We start from the raw sequence: 15,497 nt of genomic DNA, 5'->3' as shown, positions 1-15,497 counted from the left end.
GTAGCTGCTCCATAAAAAGGAGAATTTATCCTGCATTAAACTTAAAATTAAAATGCTTGAGGATTTCTGCCAGGATTTGGATGGGGAAAACGTCAAGCTAAAAATTATTGAAGAAAATACAATTAATTTTATAGCAGCAAATGAAGAGTAAAGATGTAAACAATCAAAATTTCATTAAAAAATGAAGGAAAAGGAGAACACTACAAACATTTGATGTCACATCAAATTAATTAAACACAATGAAGAAATATTCTGAGATGAATAAAGATCTGACCCAGGTAAGAGTAATTAAAGACATGATTCTAACACATACTGGTGAAAATCTAAATATAAAGAAACAACATGTGTCTACCCAAGTACTCAACAGAAACAATACAAGGTGGTGGAAGAAAAGATATTTAAACAGAAAAATAGGCTGATTTTTCATTTGTTGTATGGAATTTAGATGCTAGAACAACTCTAAGAAACATCTAAAGGTTTTGAGTAGAAATTTTGAGATTCTCATGGCTTAAACCAAGTTTTCTATCATGTGTTCAAACTGAAGAACGATATTCTCCTCACTTCCCACTGGGAAAAAAAGTGTTCTTCCAACTGAGAACCCATTTCCTCAGCCTTCAGATCTGCAGAGGTCTTAATCCTCTCCCTTACCAGGCAACTCTTTTTTTTTTTTTTTTTTTGGCTCATCGTCCTTCAGAATCAATGGTAGTTCCTTCCCTGGGCCCTCAAACTAAAGCACATCGCCAAGTTATTGTCTCTTTCACAGGAAAAAACACACACATTTTCTTTCATGGTACATTTCAGAAAATTTGTATTTACATATTTAACTGTGTTCATCATGTTAAATCTTCCGTATCAAGTTGTAACACTCATGGATGCAGGCACTGTTTCCATTTTGTTCACCACTATATAAACAGTAAATAGCACAGTGTTGGTAGAGCATGGCCAATACATGTGGAAGGAAGGGATGAGAAGGAAGAGAAGGGAGTTATATACCTTAATGAATTGGTCAGGGATAGGCAGATGGGGCAAAATGGAACAAGCAGTGAAAGAAATAGGGTAGGGTGTTCATCAGCTCAGCTGCTACAACAAAATACTCAGAAATGAGGTGGTTTATAAACAATGTTATAAATTTATAAATTTATTTCTCGCAGTTCAAAAGGCTGAGTCTGAGATGAAGATGCCAGCAGGGTAGGGTTCCGGTGAAAACCCTCTTCCAGGCTGTAAACTGCAGACTTCTCTGTGTCTTCACATGAGGATAACAGAGCAATGGAAGCAAGCTCTCCAGTGACTCTTACAAATTCTCTCTCCAAGTGTCTTCCAAGTGTTCTCTGTGGTTCCCAAGGGTCAGTACTCTTACACGACATCTCCTGACCCAGGTCATGTTCCTCTAGCTTGGCTTTTCCTTTTGTTTCTTCAGAACAATTCCAGCATATCATGATCACATAATCAGTGTTCATAATTCCCATCACAATTTTTTAATATTTCAGTATTTGTGCTTTTATCCATAAATACGTGTAGACTGTGAAACAAAGAAAAAATAGAACAAGGAAAACAGACATATGTCAGAAGTCACATTACCAATCAGTGAGTAAACATTTATACATAATAGATAAATGTTACAAAGTTTGTTTTGGAAGTCATTTATATGTCTTCTTATTTTTTCAGCTTAATTTACCCATTTTTGGTAGTTTTGTTAAAATCACCAATGTTTTCTTTGTCTGTTAATTTATCTTTGTAATTCTGTACATTTTACTTTTATTACCTTGAAATTTATGTTGTTGAGTTCTTCCCTAATTCATGATTACTGTAACTTCCCATTGGCTTGTACTCTTTTCATAATTATATGATATCCCTTTTTACCCTAGTAATGTCTTCAGTCTTATTTTTCCAGACATTATTTATTATCATTACTTTTTTTTTTACTTAGTGTTTATTTTCTTTTTCATGCCTTTTTTTCAAATCTTTCTGCATGGTGTTATTTTGGGTGTATTTTACTTAGCACCCTATTTCAAATTCAATTTTATAAACTGTGACTTTTGGTAGGAAAGTTTAGTCTATTTACTTTCTCTGTGAGCCTGATAGGGTTCATTTCCATTACCTTATTTTTTGGTTTGAGATAAACATGCTTTTTCTTTCTCATCATTACTCTCTTTCTCTGCCTTCTGCTGGTTTGGTAAAATGTTGTATTTTCCTTTTTTTAATTTCCTTTGCAATGAATTGTTTTGCTTTTCTGTTTGTTCTGGTTTTACAGTTGCTTCATCTGTAAACTCCAGGACCCTAATCTGAAGCTAGGTCCCATCATGAACATGCAGATGTGTCCATGTCTCCACCTTTTTTAGGCATCAGGCTTACAAGCAACTCTATCCCCTAGAAAGGGTTGGCAGGAAAATTACACTCTCTATTCATAAGTGAGGGTGTCCACCTAAACATGTCATCTCCTGTGGAACACTTTTAGTCTTCTTGACTTGGAACTAAACAAAAGCCCTTGTAACTTCTGCTACTTCACATTCAAAGTGCAATGAGGTTTTACCATCTGCTCTGCTCACCATTTTGTTTGTCCATTCTGGTCCTTGACTTGGAAATGTTCATCTTTTATTGAGTCCAGCCATGTCTCTTTATGTATACATTTTTTCCCTTTTGCAAAGATGCCATCTTGACAAAGATTCTCTATTCTCTTTCTAATTATATAATTATGGCCTAAATATTGCTCTGTCTATCTAAGGCCATCACTTTTGATTCTTAAAAGACTGTTTTGGAACTCAGAAAGCTGAACATTGACTGCTTCCTCTTTTCATTTTCTTTCTAATGATCTACTTATCCTCAAGGCAATGTGGATGCCTCTTACTGAGAAGGGGAAAGGTCATGATGAAAAGGAAATGACACAAAGTAAAAATCCCAAAATTACTATTTTGAGATATTTTCTATATATTTCCTTAATGAGGCATTTGCTTCAAAGCCTAGCCTAAGCCACTCATGTGTGCATGGAATTAAACATAGACCATTCTAGAAACAACTGCTGAGACTGAATTACTGTGGCTTATTGACTTCCTCCATCATTTTCTATTCCCTCTAGTGTGTCAACTATAGAAACTTGAGGATGATAAGAAGGAGAATGAAGCCTTCTTCAGGCTCTGCTCCCTCTGAGGAGTGAGAAACAGGGAGGAAGAAAGCTGCCATAATGCAAGGAGGAAGAGATGATAGAAATGGACTTAAACCATGGGGACTGTGAACATGGGACCAGTTCGTAGCTCTTTTGAGTTTGGATAAAGAAATGACATCTGAGTAGCAAGACCGGGAGCCTTCCAATAGGTGAGGGAAGTAAATGGCTTTAAAATAAATATTCTAATATTTTAAAATACACACCTGCTGAGTTGGTCACTATGCTCACATCCAAGATTCCCTCCTTTTCCATTCCCTTTTGGCTGACTTTTTGAAATGATTTCATCTTCTAGAACATGCCAAATGCTCAGGTGAGCCACATTCCATGTGGACTTTAATGCCTATGAAATAAGACACACACAGTGTGGTACCCATGGCTGATCTTAGAATATCATTAACATTCAATAACTATGAACTTAACTAAAAAAAAATCCATCTTAATATATATTTTTAAAAGTAATTACGCTGGAAATAGAGATAACAAAAATTGAAGCAAAGCATGGATGTGCTTTAATGTGTCACTTAGCTAGGCTATACTCCCCAGTTATTCAGTCAAACACCACAGGTGTTGCCATGAAAGCATATTGGAGATGTTACTAACAACTACAACCAGTAGACTTTAAGTACAGATATCCTCAAAAATCTGGTTAAGTCTCTCCTACAATCAGGTGAAGGGCTTTAAAAGCAGAATTGATGTTTTCCTGAGGAAGGAGAAATTCTGCCAAGTGGATTATAGCTTTAGCTTGTGTCCAAGAATTTCTGGCCTCCACTTCCTGATGGCCCACTTCATAGATTTCAGAATTGCCTAGCCATCTCTCACAACTGCAAAAGCCAATTCCTTATAATATATCTCTTGATATATAAATACATGTGTTTCTGTGTCTGTATGTATAGCATGTATATATGAGCTTTTCTGTATGTGTGTGCATGTGTGTGTGTGCATGTGTGTGTGTGTGTGTGTGCATGTGCGTGTGCATAACTCACTGGTTATGTTTCTCTTGTGGAACACTTACTGATACAGATTTCTATACAGGAACTGTTTTGAAAAGAACAGAATCTTAAAAATGAGTTTTCTGAATTCATTCTGAGTAGGCATGTGGCCAACTGCAGAAATTAAGACTTTAATGTTATGTGCTTGCCTTATTTTTTATGTATATGTTTGGGTATATACATAACAATATTTTGTTTTCTTCTCTCTTATTCCCTTATCATATAACATAAGATGTAGTAATACTAGTTAACGTTACACCATTGTATTTAATTTACAGAATATTAAGGAGAAGAATGAACGTCACCCAAGGACGGTGTATTCTCTTCTCAGAAAAGGAAGGAAAGAAGCATCGGCAAAAGGACAGAAGGCAGTCAGGTAAGATGAAAGAGGAAAATATATAATTTCCATGAAGATGTTCATCCAATATTTAGTAGGAGTAGAAGAGATTCTCACAAAATTCTAAAATTGTAGACATGAATTACTCATCTTAATGTTTAAGAGTTGTGCTTTCATCATTTAAAAAAAATTGTAATGTTTTATTTATTTCTGAGAGAGAGAGAGAACAGGGGAGAGTCAGAGAGAGTGGGAGACACAGAATCCGAAACAAGCTCCAGGCTCTGAGATAGCTGTCAGCACAGACATTTCATGGGGCTCGAACCCACGAACGGTGAGATCATGACCTGAGCCGAAGTCGGATGCTTAACTGACTGGCCCACCCAGGCGCCCCTGTGCTTCCATCTTAATCTAATAATTTTGAAAGTGAAGAAGGAAGAAAGAGGGAGATGCCTATCAGATTAATTTAAGGTCTTTTTTCCCCCTTTATTTTCCCTTATTGTTTAATATAAACACCTCATGACACCTGGAATAGTTGGATAAGGTTCTCATCCCCACCAATAATTACCTAATAAGTCACAGAGCTCTATCTGCCTAGGGCTCTTGCTGGAGAATGTAGGGTTGAGAATCACTGGCTTAGGCCACATATCTCAGCTCCTGCAATATGAATTCAGAATGTTGGGGGTACTCCCAGGACCAGAGAAGACCAAACGCAAGCCTGAGAAAGTTCACTTTCATGTTGTAGAAAATCTAGAAGCTCTTGGAGGATTTTCCCCATACTCAGTCTCTAGATATGAGGTTCTCTTCTCCTGTGCTAGACCCCATATGAAACTGCTGCTGTAGAACAAAAGAGATTTCTAAGCCTACTCTGTCCAAAATCCATATCCTGATGAATGGAAGAGCCAAAGCTAGAAGCAGTATCTTCTGGCTTAAACTCTAGGCTCTTGTACTGGAAGTTATAACTCTTCCAGCAACACTGTCACTTGCAATAGCTAATGGCAGTCAGAAGATCCTTTCTGAATTTGAGTTTTCCCAATTATAAAAAGGTGGGTGGGAACAGGCAGATTAAGTGCAAAAGCATTTCTATGTGAAGGCTCTATCACTGACCAGGGAAAAGTCTGCTGAATTACTATTTTCCATTTAGTTTACCTGGGAGTAGTTGTGTTTTTTTTGTTTTTGTTTTTGTTTTTGTTTTTTTTTGAGATGGAGAGGAGTAGGTAGGGTTATGTGTGCATTCCTTTCCCTGACTCCAGGGGGCAGCAGCTTCTTGGATAAAGAGAGGTTAATAAGAAAACTGCTTATAGGGTATACTGTCATCTTCCATCTCTTAAACCCTGAGGTAAGGAGACAGGTCCACCAAAATGGGCTTTTCAAAAGAAACATAAAGTCTTCAAAAATCATGTCCCAATTCTCAAGAAACTATGGCTCCCGGGAGATTCTCAGAACCTGAAAATCATTGGTGCAATGACAATATTTCTCCTGAAGGGTTTTCCTTAGATTTTCTTGGATGGGTTTTTGGTGAGAGCAGATTTATTTTTAACAAGTGCACACACATCGCATCCTCTTTCTGGATGACAAGGACTTTTTATTTTTCCAAAATGTGCCTAGAAAGCCCCAAAGCCAGAGAAGCCGGACTCGGAGGCCTGCCGTTGCCCAATGCATAAGTGAGAGCCAAATCTGTTCTGGTTCCCAGTCCCTCTTGTTAAAACAGGGATGTACCACATTAGCACTCGGGAAGTTCCTACCTACTAGCAAATCCACATCTTTTTTCTATTTTTCCATTTTCATTAGTAGGAAAGAAGGAAGGTAACTCAATACCAGAGGACTCAGATAATTCTAACAGAATTGCCAGCTTTTCATTTTTTCCCCTGTGTGGCTTTCAGCCCAATGCTTGCAACAGGAGCCTTTGAACTTCTTGCAACTAGGAAGCTGAGGTTTCTGAAGGAATGAATTTGCACGGCACACATAATCTACAATTTATTAGCCTGCTTCACTGGTCATTATTGAGGTTTGATTGTAATGCTTAGTGGCATTACCATCCTCTCCACATCCTCCTAACAACATTTATGGTCAGTAATAATATTAGTTCAGTCTTTGAGCTGTGCTCCGCAGAATGAATCTGCTAGGGCTCATCTTGCTTCATTACTCCTAACAGAACTCCCATAGTCATGTCACACTCCAATGACACGCCAGACAGAACGACAGCTTTTAAATGTTTTCTCTGACATACTTCATTTGAAATGCTAGCCTGTCTATTAGGACTATGTACCAAGAAGTGGCAGTTACAGAAGACTTGCTTCTCTGGGTCAACATGGTGATAGTAAGATGCCACAGCAGGATTGGGGGTAACAGAAGACCTCCAGGAGAGCCCCTTTCAAGTTGTTTCCTCAGCCCAGGTAGACACAGTTTATGCTCCATCTAGATGCTCTCATATCACTCTTCTTGGCATTATGCACCCATTCCCCAGCTTTTGCATGCTTTGCTACTAATAGTTGCCTCCTGCCATTGTGGAAACCAGCTGCCCAGGTCCTGCCCCACAAAAAAAGCCCATCTAATGAGTGACTGGTGCAGAAGTACAAAAGCTCAGCTCCTTTGCCTTGAGGCTGGATGAACTCTGAAGTGTCACTTATGCTCCAGAGCCCCTCCTGGGCTCCAGCTGCAGCTGGGGTTTCATTTGGAATCATACCCATACTTGGTTCTCTCCCTTTCCCTTTCCTGCTTCCCATCAGGCTTACTGGCCTCTCTAGGGAGCCCTTCCCAGATAAATCACTTTCACAGGATTGTTTGGCTCAAGGTCTGCTTCTGGGAGAACCCCAACTCAGATGCGTTAGGCAGGCTCTTGGCTCCCCAGCTGTGTGCAAGCTTTGTGGCCATTCTACTGAATTTGCTCCCTGACAGCAAGAAAATCTCCTAGCAGCCCAAACACTGTATCCTCCCAAACCTCTCCATCTCCACTCAAAACCTAAGGTCCTTGAGAACCTTGGGCATTCTGTCTGAAACAGCCTAAAGGAATCAGCATTGTTTTGGATTGCTTACTATTGTCCTTTAGGTGTGTATTTCCTTTGTCTTCTCCTCGATCATTTCAAGTACATATTAGTAGAATTTTTATCTATCTATCTATATATCTATCTGTCTATCTATTTATTTAATCTATCTATTTAAGATCTTTTTATTCAATTGAGGTATAATTGACATTGAACATTATATTAGTTTTCGGTGTACAACATAATGAATCAGTATTTGTATACACTATAAAGTGATCACCACAAGAAGTCTAGTTAGCATCTGTCATCATACATAGTTACAAATTTTCTTCCTTGTGATGAGAAGTTTTAAGATCTATTCTCTTAGCAACTTTCAAATATGCAATACAATATTATTAACTACATCACCATGCTATACATTATATCCCCAGGACTTATTTTTATTTTCTGAATTACTTTTTTTTATTTGAGTGTAGTTGACACACAATGTTATGTAGTTTCAGGTGTACAACATAGTGATTCAACAAGTTTAAACATTATGTTATGCTCACCACAAGTGTAGCTACCATCTGTCACCATAAAGTACCATTACAATACCATTGACTATATTCCTTATGCTGTGCCTTTTATTCCTGTGACTTATTCATTCCATAACAGATGGCCTGTATTTCCCATTCCCCTTCACCAAAAAACTACCAGAGGTGATAAGTGAATTCAGTAGAGTGGCAGGATACAAAATTAATACCAGAAATCGGTATCACTTCTACATACTAATAATGAAGGAGCAGAAAGAGAAATTAGGAAAACAACTCCATTTACAATGCACCACCTCCAAGAACAAAAAGACCTAGGAATAAACTTAACCAATGAGGTGAAAGACCTGTACTCTGAAAACTACACAACACTGATAAAAGGAATTGAAAATGACACAAACAAATGGAAAGATATACCATGTAAGGGGATTAATTGCAAGGATTGTAAGGATTAATATTGTTCAAATCTCTATATTACATAAAACAATCAGTGGAGTCCATGCAATCCCTTTAAAAATACCAAGCATCTCTCACAAAAGTAGAACAGATAACATATTTTGTATGTTTGTATGGAACCATAAGAGGCCCAGAATAGATGAAGAAATCTTTTAAAAATTTTTTTTTATGTTTAATTTATTTCTGAGAAAGAGAGAGAGACAGCATGAGCAGGGAAGGGTCAGAGAGAGAGGGAGATACAGAATCTGAAACAGGCTCCAGGCTCTGAGGTAGCGGTCAGCACAGAGCCCGACACGGGGTTCAAACCCACAAACCGTGAGATCATGACCTGAGCCGATGTCGGACGCTTAACCGAGTGAGCCACCCAGGCGCCCCCAGAATAGCTTAAGAAATCTTGTCAATGACAAAGCTAGAAGTATTTTAATCTCAAGTATTTATATCTCAAGATATACTACAAAACTGCAATGATCAAAGCAGTATGATACTGGAACAAAAATACACACAGAGATCAATAGAATAAAATAGAGAACCCAGAATAAATCCGTGATTATATGGTCAATTAATCTATTGACAAAGGAGACAAAAATATATAATAGGAAAAAAATATTCTCTTGAATAAAAGGTGCTGGAAAACAGGACAGCTATATTTCTAACACCATACACAAAAAAAGCAGATTTGTTTTTATAGCTTTGGAAACTGAAGTTCAGAAAGGTTATAAAAAGTAAATTCCCATACCCAAGAGATACAATGCCTTTAAGCCAAGCTTTCCACTCCAAGTCCAGTGAATTTTTCACATATTTCACTACCATGGCCCCACTGGCAGCTAGGACATGATGGCCCCAACTGAATGTAAGTAATGCCCATATAAGCCACATCATGATCATGTCTGCAGCAGTAGAGAGACAGGCCAGTCCACAACCACAACAATCTCCTCTTTTGACTACATGAGTGACTGTTGTTCTTTATCAATGACAACCCTAGCCTCACTTCGGCCTTTCTTCTTCCTAGATAAAATTCACTCTGATTCCTTGACAGCATCTAATCTAGAAGCAGCTCCTGCTTCCTTAATTTCTGCTTACATTCATCCAAAGCCCAAATCCTGTCAGAAGACCTCCCGGCTAACTTCCATTACTGCAATGTTCCCAAGCTTTCTCTAAGTTCTATTCTCCTTTGCTGGAACAACCTAAATAAACTAATCCTTGTTTACTTTAAATATGTTCTTTATGGTATCATTATCTAGATTTTATCACCCCTTAGGTTATTTTCAAAATAATTTCTTCTAAGAATAATTATGTCTTTGCCTAGCACCATGTTTCATGAAATATTAGGCTCTATTAATTGTAAAAGGCACAGGTATCAATAAAAAGAAGAAAACATTCTGCCAGCCAAACTATGACATGATGTTTTTATGATAGTCCTGTGCAAACCATCAATCATTCACATCAGCTTCTTGTGGCTTTTTCCTTTTTTCACATATTCCAAGCGACATGATCATTTCTCACGACTTCAGTTGCATTGGCTGGCATATGTTAGGTAATGCTTTTACCAGTGCCTAGTAACAAAACTTCACCACTTTACTTGGGAGTATCTTCCTTTTTTATTAAAGCAGTTGGTTTGGCTCTGCAAGAAAATATAGAATATAGAATTACATCCACTCCACTCACATCAAATATTTGTCTCATTAACATTGAATTTATATCCCAAAGCTCTTTTATCCATTTCTGCCTTCAAAATATTTCAAGGTCAAGTTATTAAAGAGAAACAGAACAAACTACCAACATTACACATAAAGTAAATGAAGTAATGGCCAAGTTTTCCCAGGCCTGGGCAATACTGCTATGTCCCAACTTTCACCTGACCCACAGGGATTGTAAAAAGAAAGAGGCATCATGATTTGGGCAATATTAGAATGTGGAAAGGCATACATCTTAGTATCAATGAAATATATGAATGTGGCTGCAATTAGTTTTAATCTTGAATAGAATTTTCCATCATACTATTTTACAGTCAAGTATAAAATCAAACAAAGACATTTTTCAAAAAGGAGTAGAAGAAAATAAGAATAACCATTCCTTCAACTAAAGAAATCATGTGAAGGCACACAGTCTTCTATGTTTTAGTAAAAGAGAAAATACATTTACATCTGTAGAGACAAAGTATTCCTAGGACATACACCTAAGTAGTAATGTTAGTTAATAGTGCTTTTTCAATGTATAGTCTATTGTGTTGCTTGAAAAAGGAAGATGAATTCTAAATAAATGTCATATACGTAGTCTATGTACATTGATAGGTGAGAAATGGAGATGCCAGGGTTAGATGCAAGAGGATTTGCCTTGAGTCCAACCCATGTCAGGAGTCAGCCGCTTCCCAACTTCATCCCAACCCTACCAACTGCAATACTGAGTGACACTGTACGAAATACTGAATGGCTTACTCAATCTTTCTAAGTGCTCAAATCTTGGTGTATATTATTGGTACCCCACCCAAACCTCCCTTATTGGGCTGTTTACCCATTCCTCAGCTGCTATGAGTATTGGCTGAAAATGGCTCGGGACAATCCTCTACTTTAATTCATCTTGGACAACTTAAGTCATTTCACCTGCAGGTAGGTAGGTTTTTTTTTTTCCCTAATGTTTTATTTATTTCTGAGAGAGAGAGAGAGAGGCAGAGTGAGTAGGGGAGGGTCAGAGAGAGAGAGAGGGAAACACAGAATCTGAAACAGGCCCCAGGCTCTGAGCTTGCTGTCAGCACAGACCCCGATGCAGGGCTTGAAACCCACGAATGGTGAGATCATGACCCGAGCTGAAGTCGGACGCTTAACCGACTGAGCCACCCAGGAGCCCCTGTAGGCAGGTAGAAAGAGAGGTCAATAGGTAGGTCAGTTATTCCCCCATCCCCTGGGAATGGCCTGCTGCCAATGATTTCAGCCAATCATATTAGGAGGCAAGTACAAATCAGCTTTCCCTTGCCTCAAGGTGGGAATTGCTCTGTGGTACTATTCGTGCTGTAGAGTTCTCCAGGAGATAACACTTACAGCTAGACATCTATCCTTATATAATCCCTTCTCCTGCCTCAGCTTGCTGCCTTCACTTCTACTGCTCACATCGCTTGAGAGCCTCCCCTCTCAGTAAATCACTTGTACAAGAATCCCCACATCTAGCTCTAGACCCAAGGGAACCTAAGACAAAAGTAAACTTGATCCCAAGAGTCTCTGCATTTTCAAACTGAGCAGGTTCCTTTCTTTCTATGTGCAGTTAGTTCTGCTCATAGATTCTAAATCAGGAAGAAAAACCTGGCTTCACCTTAGCAAGATTAACTCTGCATCTGCTCTTACCCCTGTCTCATGGGGAAAAGAAACTTCAAGCTGCATCCTCCATCCATCTACCCAGGGATAAGGAAATAATGAAATAGAGACTTCTCAGCCACTGCCTAGGAAGAATTTCAGAGCTTACAGAGAAAGCCTTTTGAAAAAGTCACTTTTGAAACCTGGACTTTCCTGACATCCATCTATACTTTTAGTAAGTATCATCCTATATGTGGCTTTAGAAGGAGGCTCTTCTGAGTCCTATCATCTCTATATTGTCCATACCTTAGGGCAGCTGTGCTGTGATTGCACTTACTTGTGCACAGCTCACTTCTGCCTCCTTCCCCCCTCACTGTGCTTATTTTTCTTAAGTCCCTTCTTTTTTTTCACATTCAGCAATAATATGTTGCTGCTTTTCCTCTAGACAGTTCTGAAAATGGAGCCTCCAAAAGATTTGAATCAAAATGTCTCTGTGTTGGAGAAAAAAAATATATGTCCTTTTGAATCAGAGGCCTACATATGTATTTGATGTAATGTTTGCTAAAGTTTAAGCTCATTTATCAATACTTTTTTTCTATTAAAAAATACCTTGTTTTCTTTTTGCAGTTGATTTAATTATCACTCTATCACAATCATATAATAAATGTTCAGCTCAAATTACTATATATTTAATTCCTTAAGATTTTTCGCTATTTAAATTCCATTTTGTTCCTTCCACATCATTTATGTTGGCATGTTTATCTTCTTATGTTCGGTCCCTGATTTATAGTCCTCAAACACTTTTAGGAGATTTATATGAAATATAAATATTTTAAAAACATGAGAAGAAATAAATTCTTAGAAATACACTGTTTTTGGAGTTCTTTTTGATACAACTAATTCCTCTTCTTGATTTTATAAAGGGTAGTGATTTTGGTAAGATCTTAAAGTCCTAAAAAAGCAGAAGGGCACCCAGCTGGTCAATCATGATGAGATAATTGACTTTGGACCCATATCAGCTCAAGTAGGGGATCACAACCTACAAATTGTCTTTCTACCTTGTCTCAAGCTATTTGAATCCTTTTGCTTTTTCCCATGTCCCCAAAGTCTCAGGGAGAGACTAACTATGGATTTAAATCGGGAGTCAAAGATCTTCTGTAAAGGGCCACACAGTAAAATTTTAGGCTTTGCAAGCCAGTGATCTCTGTCAACTATTCAACTCTGCATTGTGATGCAAAAGCAGATATAGTCAATCTATAAACAAAAGACTGTGTCTGCTTTCCAATAAAAACTTTATTTACAAAACTGGCCACAGGCTGGATTTGGCCTTGGACCACAATTTGCTCATCCCTAAATTAAAAGATGGGGAAATTCTTGGGGCGCCTGGGTGGCTTAGTCGGTTAAGCGTCCGACTTTCGCTTAGGTCATGATCTCGCGGTTCGTGGGTTCGGGCCCCGCGTCGGGTTCTGTGCTGACTGCCGGCTCAGAGCCTGGAGCCTATTTCAGAGTCTGTGTCTCCCTCTCTCTCTGACCCTCCCCTGTTCACGCTGTCTCTCTCTCTCTCTCTCCTAGAAATAAATAAAAATATTAAAAAAAAAAAGTTTATTAAAAAAAAAAGGGGGGGAAATTCTGATATCTAAAGATAAAAATTTTTTGAGCTGCTATAATCAAAGGGTGGAGATTTTAGAGATGTAGGAAGACAAAGAAATACAAAGAAGGGTCCTGAAATTTATCCATTAATTTAATACTAGTTAAAGGAAAATGTGTAGTAAATTCACCTTTATAATATTTTTCTTTTCTGTGGTCTGTTGGTGCCTGATAGAAGAATCGGTTTAAAGAAACAATGTAATGGTGAGAATCACTAAGGAGACTCTGGCTTGATATACTACTATTCCCAAAGTCATTTGCAATTTAATAAGAGACCAAGTCTACTTAGCACTGAATAGAAGAAAAAAGGGCACCAGGGAGGACTTCTATCATTAAGAAGCTACATCAGTAATGGGGAAGGGAACTAACATTTATTTGGCACTTCCTGGGTGCCTGTTCCTGGGTGCCAACCACATCACTTTTTGATTCATCTCAGTAACTCTGAGGTGAAGACCAGTAAGGTAGAAGATATTGTTATTTTCATTTTAAATGTGTGGAAACTGAAATTTAGAGTAATTGCCTAACTTGTTTAGGGCCAATTAGTTGGTGAGTGGCAGAGATGAAACTCAGTCCTGAGCTGCTCTTTTCCCAAAGACTGCTCCATACCCTGCTAGAGTTGTTCCTTCTTTTACAAGGTTCCAAATGGCTCTGGAATCCCAGTCCCCTTTGACATTCTGTTGTAAGCTATGGATCCCAGGGGGAAAAAATTACTTTTATGCACTTTTTAATACAATTGCAGAGCTTCACACTCTTTTGTGTGAAATGTCAAGGGCTTCACAAACCCTCCCCCTGAGGCCCTGTCCTCCAGAGATATATTCCTTCAGAGAGTTTCTTTAGAAGCCTGAAATTATGTCAGGTACCTGTTGCCTATTGACCCTTAGACCCAGCACATTAATTTTGAGTAGCCTTAAAGATACTAAACCAGTCATGCAGTTGTGTTGGATGGAGAAAGGAGGATGAGAGAGGGTAAATGTCTCCTGGAAATTTGTTTTCTGGAATGTTTTGAATTTATTATGAATTCCCATGTGCCCAAAAGTGGGCTTCATGCTTTAGATGCACTATGTCACTTAATACTCAGTAACAACTCCAGGAGGTAGATTTATTATTACAGCAGCATGCAAAGAAGATATTTTAAATGTTTTTATTTATTTACTTATTTTAAGGGAGGGGCAAAATGAGAGGGAGAGGAAGAGAATCCCAAGCAGGCTCAGCACCATCAGCATGGAGCCCAACATGGGAATTATCTCAAGAACAGTGAGATCATGACCTAACCGAAATCAAAAGTCAGACACTCAACCAGCTGAGCCACCGAGGCGCACCCAAAGGAGAATATTATGGTACATTAAAGAGGCAAAATAACTTGCCTCAAGTCATACCCCTAAGAGAAAAAGAACTCAAACCATAAAAGTTTATTCTCCAGAGCATCTGTTCTTAACCACTTACGGGTCCAGAAACACTTTTCATAGTCCCATACATGGAGACAGGCAGAGTTCTCTGTGTCCTACATAAAAACTGGCAACCTCTGTGATGAATATTTATAATTTAAAGTGCCTGGTATTTGTGCTGTATACATTGTCGTCATTAAAAATGTGAAGGTAAATATTTACAAACAGCTGGTAAGGAAACTAGACTTCTGTGGAGGAATTTTGAACTCAAATTGCTGCTTGGAGGTTTTCTTTTAGAAATGGAAATATGCGGAGAGGGGGCAAGATGGCGGAGAAGTAAGGAGCTCCGTACTTGCACTCGCGCCCATACATCACACAGAAAAGATCTGAAGCCATTGGAAACCTTACAAAACCTGAGAGATTGGGAGACAAAGGACGCAGAATCCACTGAGAGAGACTTCTAACGTGAGTGCGAACCGGGGAAGATAAAATCGGGCCGGGATCGGAGACTCCAGGGTGGGAGGCGATCCCCCTCTACCCTCTACGGGGAGTGAGAGGGGAAAAGGAGAGAATCCGAAACAGAAAAACCTCCGCTCGGGGGAGAGAAAAACCTCCCCTCGGTGCATAGAAAGACCGTACTTGCCAAATACCTGCACACCAGGTCCCCTCACGCCAACTGGTCCTGGGGGGAGCTGAGCACACAAACTGCTTCTTTGTGCTGGTTC

The 15,497-nt window shown here is 38.7% G+C and overlaps 1 long non-coding RNA gene across 1 annotated transcript; it reads right to left on the bottom strand.

The window, feature by feature from the left end:
• Positions 1-791: 791 nt before the first annotated feature.
• LOC144242570 (uncharacterized) lies at positions 792-15,497 on the bottom strand. The gene is made up of 3 exons (XR_013338383.1): positions 15,423-15,497; positions 3,364-3,500; positions 792-1,519 (listed from the first exon to the last, which is right to left on the bottom strand). It is a non-coding gene; the product is annotated as an uncharacterized LOC144242570 (long non-coding RNA).

Source organism: Crocuta crocuta, unplaced genomic scaffold (assembly GCF_008692635.1).
Source record: "Crocuta crocuta isolate KB4526 unplaced genomic scaffold, BGI_CrCroc_1.0 scaffold187, whole genome shotgun sequence".
NCBI classification, from domain to species: domain Eukaryota; kingdom Metazoa; phylum Chordata; class Mammalia; order Carnivora; family Hyaenidae; genus Crocuta; species Crocuta crocuta.
This window is presented reverse-complemented; position numbering and strand designations above follow the sequence as displayed.